Source organism: Poecilia mexicana, unplaced genomic scaffold (genome assembly GCF_051168715.1).
Source record: "Poecilia mexicana isolate PSO_F unplaced genomic scaffold, ASM5116871v1 scaffold_1, whole genome shotgun sequence".
NCBI classification, from domain to species: Eukaryota; Metazoa; Chordata; class Actinopteri; order Cyprinodontiformes; family Poeciliidae; genus Poecilia; species Poecilia mexicana.
Genome location: NW_028263370.1, coordinates 3863 through 25256, shown reverse-complemented (window position 1 = coordinate 25256; position 21394 = coordinate 3863).

Here is a 21394-nt window from a genome sequence, read left to right as displayed (position 1 = left end):
AGCAGATCAACTAATTTCAGCTTATTACAGCCAGATCTAGTGCTGCTCAGCATTTCGGAGCTGTCCAACAACTAACAAGGCTGAAAATTGAATGTAAAGCTGCAAATTCACAGATAGTCCATTTTTGACTTCTTTCGCTGAGATAAAGCGTTTTTGGCTTCTGGCTTTCTGATCATTTGTAACTTAAGCAGATCAACTAATTTCAGCTTATTACAGCTAGATCTAGTGCTGCTCAGCATTTCGGAGCTGTCCAACAACTAACAAGGCTGAAAATTGAATGTAAAGCTGCAAATTCACAGATAGTCCATTTTTGACTTCTTTCGCTGAGATAAAGCGTTTTTGGCTTCTGGCTGTCTGATCATTTGTAACTTAAGCAGATCAACTAATTTCAGCTTATTACAGCCAGATCTAGTGCTGCTCAGCATTTCGGAGCTGTCCAACAACTAACAAGGCTGAAAATTGAATGTAAAGCTGCAAATTCACAGATAGTCCATTTTTGACTTCTTTCGCTGAGATAAAGCGTTTTTGGCTTCTGGCTTTCTGATAATTTGTAACTTAAGCAGATCAACTAATTTCAGGTTATTACAGCCAGATCTAGTGCTGCTCAGCATTTCGGAGCTGTCCAACAACTAACAAGGCTGAAAATTGAATGTAAAGCTGCAAATTCACAGATAGTCCATTTTTGACTTCTTTCGCTGAGATAAAGCGTTTTTGGCTTCTGGCTTTCTGATCATTTGTAACTTCAGCAGATCAACTAATTTCAGCTTATTACAGCCAGATCTAGTGCTGCTCAGCATTTCGGAGCTGTCCAACAACTAACAAGGCTGAAAATTGAATGTAAAGCTGCAAATTCACAGATAGTCCATTTTTGACTTCTTTCGCTGAGATAAAGCGTTTTTGGCTTCTGGCTTTCTGATCATTTGTAACTTAAGCAGATCAACTAATTTCAGCTTATTACAGCCAGATCTAGTGCTGCTCAGCATTTCGGAGCTGTCCAACAACTAACAAGGCTGAAAATTGAATGTAAAGCTGCAAATTCACAGATAGTCCATTTTTGACTTCTTTCGCTGAGATAAAGCGTTTTTGGCTTCTGGCTTTCTGATCATTTGTAACTTAAGCAGATCAACTAATTTCAGCTTATTACAGCTAGATCTAGTGCTGCTCAGCATTTCGGAGCTGTCCAACAACTAACAAGGCTGAAAATTGAATGTAAAGCTGCAAATTCACAGATAGTCCATTTTTGACTTCTTTCGCTGAGATAAAGCGTTTTTGGCTTCTGGCTTTCTGATCATTTGTAACTTAAGCAGATCAACTAATTTCAGCTTATTACAGCCAGATCTAGTGCTGCTCAGCATTTCGGAGCTGTCCAACAACTAACAAGGCTGAAAATTGAATGTAAAGCTGCAAATTCACAGATAGTCCATTTTTGACTTCTTTCGCTGAGATAAAGCGTTTTTGGCTTCTGGCTTTCTGATCATTTGTAACTTAAGCAGATCAACTAATTTCAGCTTATTACAGCCAGATCTAGTGCTGCTCAGCATTTCGGAGCTGTCCAACAACTAACAAGGCTGAAAATTGAATGTAAAGCTGCAAATTCACAGATAGTCCATTTTTGACTTCTTTCGCTGAGATAAAGCGTTTTTGGCTTCTGGCTTTCTGATCATTTGTAACTTAAGCAGATCAACTAATTTCAGCTTATTACAGCTAGATCTAGTGCTGCTCAGCATTTCGGAGCTGTCCAACAACTAACAAGGCTGAAAATTGAATGTAAAGCTGCAAATTCACAGATAGTCCATTTTTGACTTCTTTCGCTGAGATAAAGCGTTTTTGGCTTCTGGCTGTCTGATCATTTGTAACTTAAGCAGATCAACTAATTTCAGCTTATTACAGCCAGATCTAGTGCTGCTCAGCATTTCGGAGCTGTCCAACAACTAACAAGGCTGAAAATTGAATGTAAAGCTGCAAATTCACAGATAGTCCATTTTTGACTTCTTTCGCTGAGATAAAGCGTTTTTGGCTTCTGGCTTTCTGATAATTTGTAACTTAAGCAGATCAACTAATTTCAGGTTATTACAGCCAGATCTAGTGCTGCTCAGCATTTCGGAGCTGTCCAACAACTAACAAGGCTGAAAATTGAATGTAAAGCTGCAAATTCACAGATAGTCCATTTTTGACTTCTTTCGCTGAGATAAAGCGTTTTTGGCTTCTGGCTTTCTGATCATTTGTAACTTCAGCAGATCAACTAATTTCAGCTTATTACAGCCAGATCTAGTGCTGCTCAGCATTTCGGAGCTGTCCAACAACTAACAAGGCTGAAAATTGAATGTAAAGCTGCAAATTCACAGATAGTCCATTTTTGACTTCTTTCGCTGAGATAAAGCGTTTTTGGCTTCTGGCTTTCTGATCATTTGTAACTTAAGCAGATCAACTAATTTCAGCTTATTACAGCCAGATCTAGTGCTGCTCAGCATTTCGGAGCTGTCCAACAACTAACAAGGCTGAAAATTGAATGTAAAGCTGCAAATTCACAGATAGTCCATTTTTGACTTCTTTCGCTGAGATAAAGCGTTTTTGGCTTCTGGCTTTCTGATCATTTGTAACTTAAGCAGATCAACTAATTTCAGCTTATTACAGCTAGATCTAGTGCTGCTCAGCATTTCGGAGCTGTCCAACAACTAACAAGGCTGAAAATTGAATGTAAAGCTGCAAATTCACAGATAGTCCATTTTTGACTTCTTTCGCTGAGATAAAGCGTTTTTGGCTTCTGGCTTTCTGATCATTTGTAACTTAAGCAGATCAACTAATTTCAGCTTATTACAGCCAGATCTAGTGCTGCTCAGCATTTCGGAGCTGTCCAACAACTAACAAGGCTGAAAATTGAATGTAAAGCTGCAAATTCACAGATAGTCCATTTTTGACTTCTTTCGCTGAGATAAAGCGTTTTTGGCTTCTGGCTTTCTGATCATTTGTAACTTAAGCAGATCAACTAATTTCAGCTTATTACAGCCAGATCTAGTGCTGCTCAGCATTTCGGAGCTGTCCAACAACTAACAAGGCTGAAAATTGAATGTAAAGCTGCAAATTCACAGATAGTCCATTTTTGACTTCTTTCGCTGAGATAAAGCGTTTTTGGCTTCTGGCTTTCTGATCATTTGTAACTTAAGCAGATCAACTAATTTCAGGTTATTACAGCCAGATCTAGTGCTGCTCAGCATTTCGGAGCTGTCCAACAACTGACAAGGCTGAAAATTGAATGTAAAGCTGCAAATTCACAGATAGTCCATTTTTGACTTCTTTCGCTGAGATAAAGCGTTTTTGGCTTCTGACTTTCTGATCATTTGTAACTTAAGCAGATCAACTAATTTCAGCTTATTACAGCTAGATCTAGTGCTGCTCAGCATTTCGGAGCTGTCCAACAACTAACAAGGCTGAAAATTGAATGTAAAGCTGCAAATTCACAGATAGTCCATTTTTGACTTTTTTCGCTGAGATAAAGCGTTTTTGGCTTCTGGCTTTCTGATCATTTGTAACTTAAGCAGATCAACTAATTTCAGCTTATTACAGCCAGATCTAGTGCTGCTCAGCATTTCGGAGCTGTCCAACAACTAACAAGGCTGAAAATTGAATGTAAAGCTGCAAATTCACAGATAGTCCATTTTTGACTTCTTTCGCTGAGATAAAGCGTTTTTGGCTTCTGGCTTTCTGATCATTTGTAACTTAAGCAGATCAACTAATTTCAGCTTATTACAGCCAGATCTAGTGCTGCTCAGCATTTCGGAGCTGTCCAACAACTAACAAGGCTGAAAATTGAATGTAAAGCTGCAAATTCACAGATAGTCCATTTTTGACTTCTTTCGCTGAGATAAAGCGTTTTTGGCTTCTGGCTTTCTGATCATTTGTAACTTAAGCAGATCAACTAATTTCAGCTTATTACAGCTAGATCTAGTGCTGCTCAGCATTTCGGAGCTGTCCAACAACTAACAAGGCTGAAAATTGAATGTAAAGCTGCAAATTCACAGATAGTCCATTTTTGACTTCTTTCGCTGAGATAAAGCGTTTTTGGCTTCTGGCTTTCTGATCATTTGTAACTTAAGCAGATCAACTAATTTCAGCTTATTACAGCCAGATCTAGTGCTGCTCAGCATTTCGGAGCTGTCCAACAACTAACAAGGCTGAAAATTGAATGTAAAGCTGCAAATTCACAGATAGTCCATTTTTGACTTCTTTCGCTGAGATAAAGCGTTTTTGGCTTCTGGCTTTCTGATCATTTGTAACTTAAGCAGATCAACTAATTTCAGGTTATTACAGCCAGATCTAGTGCTGCTCAGCATTTCGGAGCTGTCCAACAACTAACAAGGCTGAAAATTGAATGTAAAGCTGCAAATTCACAGATAGTCCATTTTTGACTTCTTTCGCTGAGATAAAGCGTTTTTGGCTTCTGACTTTCTGATCATTTGTAACTTCAGCAGATCAACTAATTTCAGCTTATTACAGCCAGATCTAGTGCTGCTCAGCATTTCGGAGCTGTCCAACAACTAACAAGGCTGAAAATTGAATGTAAAGCTGCAAATTCACAGATAGTCCATTTTTGACTTCTTTCGCTGAGATAAAGCGTTTTTGGCTTCTGGCTTTCTGATCATTTGTAACTTAAGCAGATCAACTAATTTCAGCTTATTACAGCCAGATCTAGTGCTGCTCAGCATTTCGGAGCTGTCCAACAACTAACAAGGCTGAAAATTGAATGTAAAGCTGCAAATTCACAGATAGTCCATTTTTGACTTCTTTCGCTGAGATAAAGCGTTTTTGGCTTCTGGCTTTCTGATCATTTGTAACTTAAGCAGATCAACTAATTTCAGCTTATTACAGCCAGATCTAGTGCTGCTCAGCATTTCGGAGCTGTCCAACAACTAACAAGGCTGAAAATTGAATGTAAAGCTGCAAATTCACAGATAGTCCATTTTTGACTTCTTTCGCTGAGATAAAGCGTTTTTGGCTTCTGGCTTTCTGATCATTTGTAACTTAAGCAGATCAACTAATTTCAGCTTATTACAGCCTAGATCTAGTGCTGCTCAGCATTTCGGAGCTGTCCAACAACTAACAAGGCTGAAAATTGAATGTAAAGCTGCAAATTCACAGATAGTCCATTTTTGACTTCTTTCGCTGAGATAAAGCGTTTTTGGCTTCTGGCTTTCTGATCATTTGTAACTTAAGCAGATCAACTAATTTCAGCTTATTACAGCCAGATCTAGTGCTGCTCAGCATTTCGGGGCTGTCCAACAACTAACAAGGCTGAAAATTGAATGTAAAGCTGCAAATTCACAGATAGTCCATTTTTGACTTCTTTCGCTGAGATAAAGCGTTTTTGGCTTCTGGCTTTCTGATCATTTGTAACTTAAGCAGATCAACTAATTTCAGGTTATTACAGCCAGATCTAGTGCTGCTCAGCATTTCGGAGCTGTCCAACAACTAACAAGGCTGAAAATTGAATGTAAAGCTGCAAATTCACAGATAGTCCATTTTTGACTTCTTTCGCTGAGATAAAGCGTTTTTGGCTTCTGGCTTTCTGATCATTTGTAACTTCAGCAGATCAACTAATTTCAGCTTATTACAGCCAGATCTAGTGCTGCTCAGCATTTCGGAGCTGTCCAACAACTAACAAGGCTGAAAATTGAATGTAAAGCTGCAAATTCACAGATAGTCCATTTTTGACTTCTTTCGCTGAGATAAAGCGTTTTTGGCTTCTGGCTTTCTGATCATTTGTAACTTAAGCAGATCAACTAATTTCAGCTTATTACAGCCAGATCTAGTGCTGCTCAGCATTTCGGAGCTGTCCAACAACTAACAAGGCTGAAAATTGAATGTAAAGCTGCAAATTCACAGATAGTCCATTTTTGACTTCTTTCGCTGAGATAAAGCGTTTTTGGCTTCTGGCTTTCTGATCATTTGTAACTTAAGCAGATCAACTAATTTCAGCTTATTACAGCTAGATCTAGTGCTGCTCAGCATTTCGGAGCTGTCCAACAACTAACAAGGCTGAAAATTGAATGTAAAGCTGCAAATTCACAGATAGTCCATTTTTGACTTCTTTCGCTGAGATAAAGCGTTTTTGGCTTCTGGCTTTCTGATCATTTGTAACTTAAGCAGATCAACTAATTTCAGCTTATTACAGCCAGATCTAGTGCTGCTCAGCATTTCGGAGCTGTCCAACAACTAACAAGGCTGAAAATTGAATGTAAAGCTGCAAATTCACAGATAGTCCATTTTTGACTTCTTTCGCTGAGATAAAGCGTTTTTGGCTTCTGGCTTTCTGATCATTTGTAACTTAAGCAGATCAACTAATTTCAGCTTATTACAGCCAGATCTAGTGCTGCTCAGCATTTCGGAGCTGTCCAACAACTAACAAGGCTGAAAATTGAATGTAAAGCTGCAAATTCACAGATAGTCCATTTTTGACTTCTTTCGCTGAGATAAAGCGTTTTTGGCTTCTGGCTTTCTGATCATTTGTAACTTAAGCAGATCAACTAATTTCAGGTTATTACAGCCAGATCTAGTGCTGCTCAGCATTTCGGAGCTGTCCAACAACTGACAAGGCTGAAAATTGAATGTAAAGCTGCAAATTCACAGATAGTCCATTTTTGACTTCTTTCGCTGAGATAAAGCGTTTTTGGCTTCTGACTTTCTGATCATTTGTAACTTAAGCAGATCAACTAATTTCAGCTTATTACAGCTAGATCTAGTGCTGCTCAGCATTTCGGAGCTGTCCAACAACTAACAAGGCTGAAAATTGAATGTAAAGCTGCAAATTCACAGATAGTCCATTTTTGACTTCTTTCGCTGAGATAAAGCGTTTTTGGCTTCTGGCTTTCTGATCATTTGTAACTTAAGCAGATCAACTAATTTCAGCTTATTACAGCTAGATCTAGTGCTGCTCAGCATTTCGGAGCTGTCCAACAACTAACAAGGCTGAAAATTGAATGTAAAGCTGCAAATTCACAGATAGTCCATTTTTGACTTTTTTCGCTGAGATAAAGCGTTTTTGGCTTCTGGCTTTCTGATCATTTGTAACTTAAGCAGATCAACTAATTTCAGCTTATTACAGCCAGATCTAGTGCTGCTCAGCATTTCGGAGCTGTCCAACAACTAACAAGGCTGAAAATTGAATGTAAAGCTGCAAATTCACAGATAGTCCATTTTTGACTTCTTTCGCTGAGATAAAGCGTTTTTGGCTTCTGGCTTTCTGATCATTTGTAACTTAAGCAGATCAACTAATTTCAGGTTATTACAGCCAGATCTAGTGCTGCTCAGCATTTCGGAGCTGTCCAACAACTAACAAGGCTGAAAATTGAATGTAAAGCTGCAAATTCACAGATAGTCCATTTTTGACTTCTTTCGCTGAGATAAAGCGTTTTTGGCTTCTGGCTTTCTGATCATTTGTAACTTAAGCAGATCAACTAATTTCAGCTTATTACAGCTAGATCTAGTGCTGCTCAGCATTTCGGAGCTGTCCAACAACTAACAAGGCTGAAAATTGAATGTAAAGCTGCAAATTCACAGATAGTCCATTTTTGACTTCTTTCGCTGAGATAAAGCGTTTTTGGCTTCTGGCTTTCTGATCATTTGTAACTTAAGCAGATCAACTAATTTCAGCTTATTACAGCCAGATCTAGTGCTGCTCAGCATTTCGGAGCTGTCCAACAACTAACAAGGCTGAAAATTGAATGTAAAGCTGCAAATTCACAGATAGTCCATTTTTGACTTCTTTCGCTGAGATAAAGCGTTTTTGGCTTCTGGCTTTCTGATCATTTGTAACTTAAGCAGATCAACTAATTTCAGCTTATTACAGCCAGATCTAGTGCTGCTCAGCATTTCGGAGCTGTCCAACAACTAACAAGGCTGAAAATTGAATGTAAAGCTGCAAATTCACAGATAGTCCATTTTTGACTTCTTTCGCTGAGATAAAGCGTTTTTGGCTTCTGGCTTTCTGATCATTTGTAACTTAAGCAGATCAACTAATTTCAGCTTATTACAGCTAGATCTAGTGCTGCTCAGCATTTCGGAGCTGTCCAACAACTAACAAGGCTGAAAATTGAATGTAAAGCTGCAAATTCACAGATAGTCCATTTTTGACTTCTTTCGCTGAGATAAAGCGTTTTTGGCTTCTGGCTTTCTGATCATTTGTAACTTAAGCAGATCAACTAATTTCAGCTTATTACAGCCAGATCTAGTGCTGCTCAGCATTTCGGAGCTGTCCAACAACTAACAAGGCTGAAAATTGAATGTAAAGCTGCAAATTCACAGATAGTCCATTTTTGACTTCTTTCGCTGAGATAAAGCGTTTTTGGCTTCTGGCTTTCTGATCATTTGTAACTTAAGCAGATCAACTAATTTCAGCTTATTACAGCCAGATCTAGTGCTGCTCAGCATTTCGGAGCTGTCCAACAACTAACAAGGCTGAAAATTGAATGTAAAGCTGCAAATTCACAGATAGTCCATTTTTGACTTCTTTCGCTGAGATAAAGCGTTTTTGGCTTCTGGCTTTCTGATCATTTGTAACTTAAGCAGATCAACTAATTTCAGCTTATTACAGCCAGATGTAGTGCTGCTCAGCATTTCGGAGCTGTCCAACAACTAACAAGGCTGAAAATTGAATGTAAAGCTGCAAATTCACAGATAGTCCATTTTTGACTTCTTTCGCTGAGATAAAGCGTTTTTGGCTTCTGGCTTTCTGATCATTTGTAACTTAAGCAGATCAACTAATTTCAGCTTATTACAGCTAGATCTAGTGCTGCTCAGCATTTCGGAGCTGTCCAACAACTAACAAGGCTGAAAATTGAATGTAAAGCTGCAAATTCACAGATAGTCCATTTTTGACTTTTTTCGCTGAGATAAAGCGTTTTTGGCTTCTGGCTTTCTGATCATTTGTAACTTAAGCAGATCAACTAATTTCAGCTTATTACAGCCAGATCTAGTGCTGCTCAGCATTTCGGAGCTGTCCAACAACTAACAAGGCTGAAAATTGAATGTAAAGCTGCAAATTCACAGATAGTCCATTTTTGACTTCTTTCGCTGAGATAAAGCGTTTTTGGCTTCTGGCTTTCTGATCATTTGTAACTTAAGCAGATCAACTAATTTCAGGTTATTACAGCCAGATCTAGTGCTGCTCAGCATTTCGGAGCTGTCCAACAACTAACAAGGCTGAAAATTGAATGTAAAGCTGCAAATTCACAGATAGTCCATTTTTGACTTCTTTCGCTGAGATAAAGCGTTTTTGGCTTCTGGCTTTCTGATCATTTGTAACTTAAGCAGATCAACTAATTTCAGCTTATTACAGCTAGATCTAGTGCTGCTCAGCATTTCGGAGCTGTCCAACAACTAACAAGGCTGAAAATTGAATGTAAAGCTGCAAATTCACAGATAGTCCATTTTTGACTTCTTTCGCTGAGATAAAGCGTTTTTGGCTTCTGGCTTTCTGATCATTTGTAACTTAAGCAGATCAACTAATTTCAGCTTATTACAGCCAGATCTAGTGCTGCTCAGCATTTCGGAGCTGTCCAACAACTAACAAGGCTGAAAATTGAATGTAAAGCTGCAAATTCACAGATAGTCCATTTTTGACTTCTTTCGCTGAGATAAAGCGTTTTTGGCTTCTGGCTTTCTGATCATTTGTAACTTAAGCAGATCAACTAATTTCAGCTTATTACAGCCAGATCTAGTGCTGCTCAGCATTTCGGAGCTGTCCAACAACTAACAAGGCTGAAAATTGAATGTAAAGCTGCAAATTCACAGATAGTCCATTTTTGACTTCTTTCGCTGAGATAAAGCGTTTTTGGCTTCTGGCTTTCTGATCATTTGTAACTTAAGCAGATCAACTAATTTCAGCTTATTACAGCTAGATCTAGTGCTGCTCAGCATTTCGGAGCTGTCCAACAACTAACAAGGCTGAAAATTGAATGTAAAGCTGCAAATTCACAGATAGTCCATTTTTGACTTCTTTCGCTGAGATAAAGCGTTTTTGGCTTCTGGCTTTCTGATCATTTGTAACTTAAGCAGATCAACTAATTTCAGCTTATTACAGCCAGATCTAGTGCTGCTCAGCATTTCGGAGCTGTCCAACAACTAACAAGGCTGAAAATTGAATGTAAAGCTGCAAATTCACAGATAGTCCATTTTTGACTTCTTTCGCTGAGATAAAGCGTTTTTGGCTTCTGGCTTTCTGATCATTTGTAACTTAAGCAGATCAACTAATTTCAGCTTATTACAGCCAGATCTAGTGCTGCTCAGCATTTCGGAGCTGTCCAACAACTAACAAGGCTGAAAATTGAATGTAAAGCTGCAAATTCACAGATAGTCCATTTTTGACTTCTTTCGCTGAGATAAAGCGTTTTTGGCTTCTGGCTTTCTGATCATTTGTAACTTAAGCAGATCAACTAATTTCAGCTTATTACAGCCAGACCTAGTGCTGCTCAGCATTTCGGAGCTGTCCAACAACTAACAAGGCTGAAAATTGAATGTAAAGCTGCAAATTCACAGATAGTCCATTTTTGACTTCTTTCGCTGAGATAAAGCGTTTTTGGCTTCTGGCTTTCTGATCATTTGTAACTTAAGCAGATCAACTAATTTCAGCTTATTACAGCCAGATCTAGTGCTGCTCAGCATTTCGGAGCTGTCCAACAACTAACAAGGCTGAAAATTGAATGTAAAGCTGCAAATTCACAGATAGTCCATTTTTGACTTCTTTCGCTGAGATAAAGCGTTTTTGGCTTCTGGCTTTCTGATCATTTGTAACTTAAGCAGATCAACTAATTTCAGCTTATTACAGCTAGATCTAGTGCTGCTCAGCATTTCGGAGCTGTCCAACAACTAACAAGGCTGAAAATTGAATGTAAAGCTGCAAATTCACAGATAGTCCATTTTTGACTTCTTTCGCTGAGATAAAGCGTTTTTGGCTTCTGGCTTTCTGATCATTTGTAACTTAAGCAGATCAACTAATTTCAGCTTATTACAGCCAGATCTAGTGCTGCTCAGCATTTCGGAGCTGTCCAACAACTAACAAGGCTGAAAATTGAATGTAAAGCTGCAAATTCACAGATAGTCCATTTTTGACTTCTTTCGCTGAGATAAAGCGTTTTTGGCTTCTGGCTTTCTGATCATTTGTAACTTAAGCAGATCAACTAATTTCAGCTTATTACAGCCAGATCTAGTGCTGCTCAGCATTTCGGAGCTGTCCAACAACTAACAAGGCTGAAAATTGAATGTAAAGCTGCAAATTCACAGATAGTCCATTTTTGACTTCTTTCGCTGAGATAAAGCGTTTTTGGCTTCTGGCTTTCTGATCATTTGTAACTTAAGCAGATCAACTAATTTCAGCTTATTACAGCCAGATCTAGTGCTGCTCAGCATTTCGGAGCTGTCCAACAACTGACAAGGCTGAAAATTGAATGTAAAGCTGCAAATTCACAGATAGTCCATTTTTGACTTCTTTCGCTGAGATAAAGCGTTTTTGGCTTCTGACTTTCTGATCATTTGTAACTTAAGCAGATCAACTAATTTCAGCTTATTACAGCTAGATCTAGTGCTGCTCAGCATTTCGGAGCTGTCCAACAACTAACAAGGCTGAAAATTGAATGTAAAGCTGCAAATTCACAGATAGTCCATTTTTGACTTCTTTCGCTGAGATAAAGCGTTTTTGGCTTCTGGCTTTCTGATCATTTGTAACTTAAGCAGATCAACTAATTTCAGCTTATTACAGCTAGATCTAGTGCTGCTCAGCATTTCGGAGCTGTCCAACAACTAACAAGGCTGAAAATTGAATGTAAAGCTGCAAATTCACAGATAGTCCATTTTTGACTTTTTTCGCTGAGATAAAGCGTTTTTGGCTTCTGGCTTTCTGATCATTTGTAACTTAAGCAGATCAACTAATTTCAGCTTATTACAGCCAGATCTAGTGCTGCTCAGCATTTCGGAGCTGTCCAACAACTAACAAGGCTGAAAATTGAATGTAAAGCTGCAAATTCACAGATAGTCCATTTTTGACTTCTTTCGCTGAGATAAAGCGTTTTTGGCTTCTGGCTTTCTGATCATTTGTAACTTAAGCAGATCAACTAATTTCAGGTTATTACAGCCAGATCTAGTGCTGCTCAGCATTTCGGAGCTGTCCAACAACTAACAAGGCTGAAAATTGAATGTAAAGCTGCAAATTCACAGATAGTCCATTTTTGACTTCTTTCGCTGAGATAAAGCGTTTTTGGCTTCTGGCTTTCTGATCATTTGTAACTTAAGCAGATCAACTAATTTCAGCTTATTACAGCTAGATCTAGTGCTGCTCAGCATTTCGGAGCTGTCCAACAACTAACAAGGCTGAAAATTGAATGTAAAGCTGCAAATTCACAGATAGTCCATTTTTGACTTCTTTCGCTGAGATAAAGCGTTTTTGGCTTCTGGCTTTCTGATCATTTGTAACTTAAGCAGATCAACTAATTTCAGCTTATTACAGCCAGATCTAGTGCTGCTCAGCATTTCGGAGCTGTCCAACAACTAACAAGGCTGAAAATTGAATGTAAAGCTGCAAATTCACAGATAGTCCATTTTTGACTTCTTTCGCTGAGATAAAGCGTTTTTGGCTTCTGGCTTTCTGATCATTTGTAACTTAAGCAGATCAACTAATTTCAGCTTATTACAGCCAGATCTAGTGCTGCTCAGCATTTCGGAGCTGTCCAACAACTAACAAGGCTGAAAATTGAATGTAAAGCTGCAAATTCACAGATAGTCCATTTTTGACTTCTTTCGCTGAGATAAAGCGTTTTTGGCTTCTGGCTTTCTGATCATTTGTAACTTAAGCAGATCAACTAATTTCAGCTTATTACAGCTAGATCTAGTGCTGCTCAGCATTTCGGAGCTGTCCAACAACTAACAAGGCTGAAAATTGAATGTAAAGCTGCAAATTCACAGATAGTCCATTTTTGACTTCTTTCGCTGAGATAAAGCGTTTTTGGCTTCTGGCTTTCTGATCATTTGTAACTTAAGCAGATCAACTAATTTCAGGTTATTACAGCCAGATCTAGTGCTGCTCAGCATTTCGGAGCTGTCCAACAACTAACAAGGCTGAAAATTGAATGTAAAGCTGCAAATTCACAGATAGTCCATTTTTGACTTCTTTCGCTGAGATAAAGCGTTTTTGGCTTCTGGCTTTCTGATCATTTGTAACTTCAGCAGATCAACTAATTTCAGCTTATTACAGCCAGATCTAGTGCTGCTCAGCATTTCGGAGCTGTCCAACAACTAACAAGGCTGAAAATTGAATGTAAAGCTGCAAATTCACAGATAGTCCATTTTTGACTTCTTTCGCTGAGATAAAGCGTTTTTGGCTTCTGGCTTTCTGATCATTTGTAACTTAAGCAGATCAACTAATTTCAGCTTATTACAGCCAGATGTAGTGCTGCTCAGCATTTCGGAGCTGTCCAACAACTAACAAGGCTGAAAATTGAATGTAAAGCTGCAAATTCACAGATAGTCCATTTTTGACTTCTTTCGCTGAGATAAAGCGTTTTTGGCTTCTGGCTTTCTGATCATTTGTAACTTAAGCAGATCAACTAATTTCAGCTTATTACAGCCAGATCTAGTGCTGCTCAGCATTTCGGAGCTGTCCAACAACTAACAAGGCTGAAAATTGAATGTAAAGCTGCAAATTCACAGATAGTCCATTTTTGACTTCTTTCGCTGAGATAAAGCGTTTTTGGCTTCTGGCTTTCTGATCATTTGTAACTTAAGCAGATCAACTAATTTCAGCTTATTACAGCCAGATCTAGTGCTGCTCAGCATTTCGGAGCTGTCCAACAACTAACAAGGCTGAAAATTGAATGTAAAGCTGCAAATTCACAGATAGTCCATTTTTGACTTCTTTCGCTGAGATAAAGCGTTTTTGGCTTCTGGCTTTCTGATCATTTGTAACTTAAGCAGATCAACTAATTTCAGCTTATTACAGCTAGATCTAGTGCTGCTCAGCATTTCGGAGCTGTCCAACAACTAACAAGGCTGAAAATTGAATGTAAAGCTGCAAATTCACAGATAGTCCATTTTTGACTTCTTTCGCTGAGATAAAGCGTTTTTGGCTTCTGGCTTTCTGATCATTTGTAACTTAAGCAGATCAACTAATTTCAGGTTATTACAGCCAGATCTAGTGCTGCTCAGCATTTCGGAGCTGTCCAACAACTAACAAGGCTGAAAATTGAATGTAAAGCTGCAAATTCACAGATAGTCCATTTTTGACTTCTTTCGCTGAGATAAAGCGTTTTTGGCTTCTGGCTTTCTGATCATTTGTAACTTCAGCAGATCAACTAATTTCAGCTTATTACAGCCAGATCTAGTGCTGCTCAGCATTTCGGAGCTGTCCAACAACTAACAAGGCTGAAAATTGAATGTAAAGCTGCAAATTCACAGATAGTCCATTTTTGACTTCTTTCGCTGAGATAAAGCGTTTTTGGCTTCTGGCTTTCTGATCATTTGTAACTTAAGCAGATCAACTAATTTCAGCTTATTACAGCCAGATGTAGTGCTGCTCAGCATTTCGGAGCTGTCCAACAACTAACAAGGCTGAAAATTGAATGTAAAGCTGCAAATTCACAGATAGTCCATTTTTGACTTCTTTCGCTGAGATAAAGCGTTTTTGGCTTCTGGCTTTCTGATCATTTGTAACTTAAGCAGATCAACTAATTTCAGCTTATTACAGCTAGATCTAGTGCTGCTCAGCATTTCGGAGCTGTCCAACAACTAACAAGGCTGAAAATTGAATGTAAAGCTGCAAATTCACAGATAGTCCATTTTTGACTTTTTTCGCTGAGATAAAGCGTTTTTGGCTTCTGGCTTTCTGATCATTTGTAACTTAAGCAGATCAACTAATTTCAGCTTATTACAGCCAGATCTAGTGCTGCTCAGCATTTCGGAGCTGTCCAACAACTAACAAGGCTGAAAATTGAATGTAAAGCTGCAAATTCACAGATAGTCCATTTTTGACTTCTTTCGCTGAGATAAAGCGTTTTTGGCTTCTGGCTTTCTGATCATTTGTAACTTAAGCAGATCAACTAATTTCAGGTTATTACAGCCAGATCTAGTGCTGCTCAGCATTTCGGAGCTGTCCAACAACTAACAAGGCTGAAAATTGAATGTAAAGCTGCAAATTCACAGATAGTCCATTTTTGACTTCTTTCGCTGAGATAAAGCGTTTTTGGCTTCTGGCTTTCTGATCATTTGTAACTTAAGCAGATCAACTAATTTCAGCTTATTACAGCTAGATCTAGTGCTGCTCAGCATTTCGGAGCTGTCCAACAACTAACAAGGCTGAAAATTGAATGTAAAGCTGCAAATTCACAGATAGTCCATTTTTGACTTCTTTCGCTGAGATAAAGCGTTTTTGGCTTCTGGCTTTCTGATCATTTGTAACTTAAGCAGATCAACTAATTTCAGCTTATTACAGCCAGATCTAGTGCTGCTCAGCATTTCGGAGCTGTCCAACAACTAACAAGGCTGAAAATTGAATGTAAAGCTGCAAATTCACAGATAGTCCATTTTTGACTTCTTTCGCTGAGATAAAGCGTTTTTGGCTTCTGGCTTTCTGATCATTTGTAACTTAAGCAGATCAACTAATTTCAGCTTATTACAGCCAGATCTAGTGCTGCTCAGCATTTCGGAGCTGTCCAACAACTAACAAGGCTGAAAATTGAATGTAAAGCTGCAAATTCACAGATAGTCCATTTTTGACTTCTTTCGCTGAGATAAAGCGTTTTTGGCTTCTGGCTTTCTGATCATTTGTAACTTAAGCAGATCAACTAATTTCAGCTTATTACAGCTAGATCTAGTGCTGCTCAGCATTTCGGAGCTGTCCAACAACTAACAAGGCTGAAAATTGAATGTAAAGCTGCAAATTCACAGATAGTCCATTTTTGACTTCTTTCGCTGAGATAAAGCGTTTTTGGCTTCTGGCTTTCTGATCATTTGTAACTTAAGCAGATCAACTAATTTCAGCTTATTACAGCCAGATCTAGTGCTGCTCAGCATTTCGGAGCTGTCCAACAACTAACAAGGCTGAAAATTGAATGTAAAGCTGCAAATTCACAGATAGTCCATTTTTGACTTCTTTCGCTGAGATAAAGCGTTTTTGGCTTCTGGCTTTCTGATCATTTGTAACTTAAGCAGATCAACTAATTTCAGCTTATTACAGCCAGATCTAGTGCTGCTCAGCATTTCGGAGCTGTCCAACAACTAACAAGGCTGAAAATTGAATGTAAAGCTGCAAATTCACAGATAGTCCATTTTTGACTTCTTTCGCTGAGATAAAGCGTTTTTGGCTTCTGGCTTTCTGATCATTTGTAACTTAAGCAGATCAACTAATTTCAGCTTATTACAGCCAGACCTAGTGCTGCTCAGCATTTCGGAGCTGTCCAACAACTAACAAGGCTGAAAATTGAATGTAAAGCTGCAAATTCACAGATAGTCCATTTTTGACTTCTTTCGCTGAGATAAAGCGTTTTTGGCTTCTGGCTTTCTGATCATTTGTAACTTAAGCAGATCAACTAATTTCAGCTTATTACAGCCAGATCTAGTGCTGCTCAGCATTTCGGAGCTGTCCAACAACTAACAAGGCTGAAAATTGAATGTAAAGCTGCAAATTCACAGATAGTCCATTTTTGACTTCTTTCGCTGAGATAAAGCGTTTTTGGCTTCTGGCTTTCTGATCATTTGTAACTTAAGCAGATCAACTAATTTCAGCTTATTACAGCTAGATCTAGTGCTGCTCAGCATTTCGGAGCTGTCCAACAACTAACAAGGCTGAAAATTGAATGTAAAGCTGCAAATTCACAGATAGTCCATTTTTGACTTCTTTCGCTGAGATAAAGCGTTTTTGGCTTCTGGCTTTCTGATCATTTGTAACTTAAGCAGATCAACTAATTTCAGCTTATTACAGCTAGATCTAGTGCTGCTCAGCATTTCGGAGCTGTCCAACAACTAACAAGGCTGAAAATTGAATGTAAAGCTGCAAATTCACAGATAGTCCATTTTTGACTTCTTTCGCTGAGATAAAGCGTTTTTGGCTTCTGGCTTTCTGATCATTTGTAACTTAAGCAGATCAACTAATTTCAGCTTATTACAGCCAGATCTAGTGCTGCTCAGCATTTCGGAGCTGTCCAACAACTAACAAGGCTGAAAATTGAATGTAAAGCTGCAAATTCACAGATAGTCCATTTTTGACTTCTTTCGCTGAGATAAAGCGTTTTTGGCTTCTGGCTTTCTGATCATTTGTAACTTAAGCAGATCAACTAATTTCAGCTTATTACAGCCAGATCTAGTGCTGCTCAGCATTTCGGAGCTGTCCAACAACTAACAAGGCTGAAAATTGAATGTAAAGCTGCAAATTCACAGATAGTCCATTTTTGACTTCTTTCGCTGAGATAAAGCGTTTTTGGCTTCTGGCTTTCTGATCATTTGTAACTTAAGCAGATCAACTAATTTCAGCTTATTACAGCCAGATCTAGTGCTGCTCAGCATTTCGGAGCTGTCCAACAACTAACAAGGCTGAAAATTGAATGTAAAGCTGCAAATTCACAGATAGTCCATTTTTGACTTCTTTCGCTGAGATAAAGCGTTTTTGGCTTCTGGCTTTCTGATCATTTGTAACTTAAGCAGATCAACTAATTTCAGCTTATTACAGCCAGATCTAGTGCTGCTCAGCATTTCGGAGCTGTCCAACAACTAACAAGGCTGAAAATTGAATGTAAAGCTGCAAATTCACAGATAGTCCATTTTTGACTTCTTTCGCTGAGATAAAGCGTTTTTGGCTTCTGGCTTTCTGATCATTTGTAACTTAAGCAGATCAACTAATTTCAGCTTATTACAGCCAGATCTAGTGCTGCTCAGCATTTCGGAGCTGTCCAACAACTAACAAGGCTGAAAATTGAATGTAAAGCTGCAAATTCACAGATAGTCCATTTTTGACTTCTTTCGCTGAGATAAAGCGTTTTTGGCTTCTGGCTTTCTGATCATTTGTAACTTAAGCAGATCAACTAATTTCAGCTTATTACAGCCAGATCTAGTGCTGCTCAGCATTTCGGAGCTGTCCAACAACTAACAAGGCTGAAAATTGAATGTAAAGCTGCAAATTCACAGATAGTCCATTTTTGACTTCTTTCGCTGAGATAAAGCGTTTTTGGCTTCTGGCTTTCTGATCATTTGTAACTTAAGCAGATCAACTAATTTCAGCTTATTACAGCCAGATCTAGTGCTGCTCAGCATTTCGGAGCTGTCCAACAACTAACAAGGCTGAAAATTGAATGTAAAGCTGCAAATTCACAGATAGTCCATTTTTGACTTCTTTCGCTGAGATAAAGCGTTTTTGGCTTCTGGCTTTCTGATCATTTGTAACTTAAGCAGATCAACTAATTTCAGCTTATTACAGCCAGATCTAGTGCTGCTCAGCATTTCGGAGCTGTCCAACAACTAACAAGGCTGAAAATTGAATGTAAAGCTGCAAATTCACAGATAGTCCATTTTTGACTTCTTTCGCTGAGATAAAGCGTTTTTGGCTTCTGGCTTTCTGATCATTTGTAACTTAAGCAGATCAACTAATTTCAGCTTATTACAGCCAGATCTAGTGCTGCTCAGCATTTCGGAGCTGTCCAACAACTAACAAGGCTGAAAATTGAATGTAAAGCTGCAAATTCACAGATAGTCCATTTTTGACTTCTTTCGCTGAGATAAAGCGTTTTTGGCTTCTGGCTTTCTGATCATTTGTAACTTAAGCAGATCAACTAATTTCAGCTTATTACAGCCAGATCTAGTGCTGCTCAGCATTTCGGAGCTGTCCAACAACTAACAAGGCTGAAAATTGAATGTAAAGCTGCAAATTCACAGATAGTCCATTTTTGACTTCTTTCGCTGAGATAAAGCGTTTTTGGCTTCTGGCTTTCTGATCATTTGTAACTTAAGCAGATCAACTAATTTCAGCTTATTACAGCCAGATCTAGTGCTGCTCAGCATTTCGGAGCTGTCCAACAACTAACAAGGCTGAAAATTGAATGTAAAGCTGCAAATTCACAGATAGTCCATTTTTGACTTCTTTCGCTGAGATAAAGCGTTTTTGGCTTCTGGCTTTCTGATCATTTGTAACTTAAGCAGATCAACTAATTTCAGCTTATTACAGCCAGATCTAGTGCTGCTCAGCATTTCGGAGCTGTCCAACAACTAACAAGGCTGAAAATTGAATGTAAAGCTGCAAATTCACAGATAGTCCATTTTTGACTTCTTTCGCTGAGATAAAGCGTTTTTGGCTTCTGGCTTTCTGATCATTTGTAACTTAAGCAGATCAACTAATTTCAGCTTATTACAGCCAGATCTAGTGCTGCTCAGCATTTCGGAGCTGTCCAACAACTAACAAGGCTGAAAATTGAATGTAAAGCTGCAAATTCACAGATAGTCCATTTTTGACTTCTTTCGCTGAGATAAAGCGTTTTTGGCTTCTGGCTTTCTGATCATTTGTAACTTAAGCAGATCAACTAATTTCAGCTTATTACAGCTAGATCTAGTGCTGCTCAGCATTTCGGAGCTGTCCAACAACTAACAAGGCTGAAAATTGAATGTAAAGCTGCAAATTCACAGATAGTCCATTTTTGACTTCTTTCGCTGAGATAAAGCGTTTTTGGCTTCTGGCTTTCTGATCATTTGTAACTTAAGCAGATCAACTAATTTCAGCTTATTACAGCCAGATCTAGTGCTGCTCAGCATTTCGGAGCTGTCCAACAACTAACAAGGCTGAAAATTGAATGTAAAGCTGCAAATTCACAGATAGTCCATTTTTGACTTCTTTCGCTGAGATAAAGCGTTTTTGGCTTCTGGCTTTCTGATCATTTGTAACTTAAGCAGATCAACTAATTTCAGCTTATTACAGCCAGATCTAGTGCTGCTCAGCATTTCGGAGCTGTCCAACAACTAACAAGGCTGAAAATTGAATGTAAAGCTGCAAATTCACAGATAGTCCATTTTTGACTTCTTTCGCTGAGATAAAGCGTTTTTGGCTTCTGGCTTTCTGATCATTTGTAACTTAAGCAGATCAACTAATTTCAGCTTATTACAGCCAGATCTAGTGCTGCTCAGCATTTCGGAGCTGTCCAACAACTAACAAGGCTGAAAATTGAATGTAAAGCTGCAAATTCACAGATAGTCCATTTTTGACTTCTTTCGCTGAGATAAAGCGTTTTTGGCTTCTGGCTTTCTGATCATTTGTAACTTAAGCAGATCAACTAATTTCAGCTTATTACAGCCAGATCTAGTGCTGCTCAGCATTTCGGAGCTGTCCAACAACTAACAAGGCTGAAAATTGAATGTAAAGCTGCAAATTCACAGATAGTCCATTTTTGACTTCTTTCGCTGAGATAAAGCGTTTTTGGCTTCTGGCTTTCTGATCATTTGTAACTTAAGCAGATCAACTAATTTCAGCTTATTACAGCCAGATCTAGTGCTGCTCAGCATTTCGGAGCTGTCCAACAACTAACAAGGCTGAAAATTGAATGTAAAGCTGCAAATTCACAGATAGTCCATTTTTGACTTCTTTCGCTGAGATAAAGCGTTTTTGGCTTCTGGCTTTCTGATCATTTGTAACTTAAGCAGATCAACTAATTTCAGCTTATTACAGCTAGATCTAGTGCTGCTCAGCATTTCGGAGCTGTCCAACAACTAACAAGGCTGAAAATTGAATGTAAAGCTGCAAATTCACAGATAGTCCATTTTTGACTTCTTTCGCTGAGATAAAGCGTTTTTGGCTTCTGGCTTTCTGATCATTTGTAACTTAAGCAGATCAACTAATTTCAGCTTATTACAGCCAGATCTAGTGCTGCTCAGCATTTCGGAGCTGTCCAACAACTAACAAGGCTGAAAATTGAATGTAAAGCTGCAAATTCACAGATAGTCCATTTTTGACTTCTTTCGCTGAGATAAAGCGTTTTTGGCTTCTGGCTTTCTGATCATTTGTAACTTAAGCAGATCAACTAATTTCAGCTTATTACAGCCAGATCTAGTGCTGCTCAGCATTTCGGAGCTGTCCAACAACTAACAAGGCTGAAAATTGAATGTAAAGCTGCAAATTCACAGATAGTCCATTTTTGACTTCTTTCGCTGAGATAAAGCGTTTTTGGCTTCTGGCTTTCTGATCATTTGTAACTTAAGCAGATCAACTAATTTCAGCTTATTACAGCCAGATCTAGTGCTGCTCAGCATTTCGGAGCTGTCCAACAACTAACAAGGCTGAAAATTGAATGTAAAGCTGCAAATTCACAGATAGTCCATTTTTGACTTCTTTCGCTGAGATAAAGCGTTTTTGGCTTCTGGCTTTCTGATCATTTGTAACTTAAGC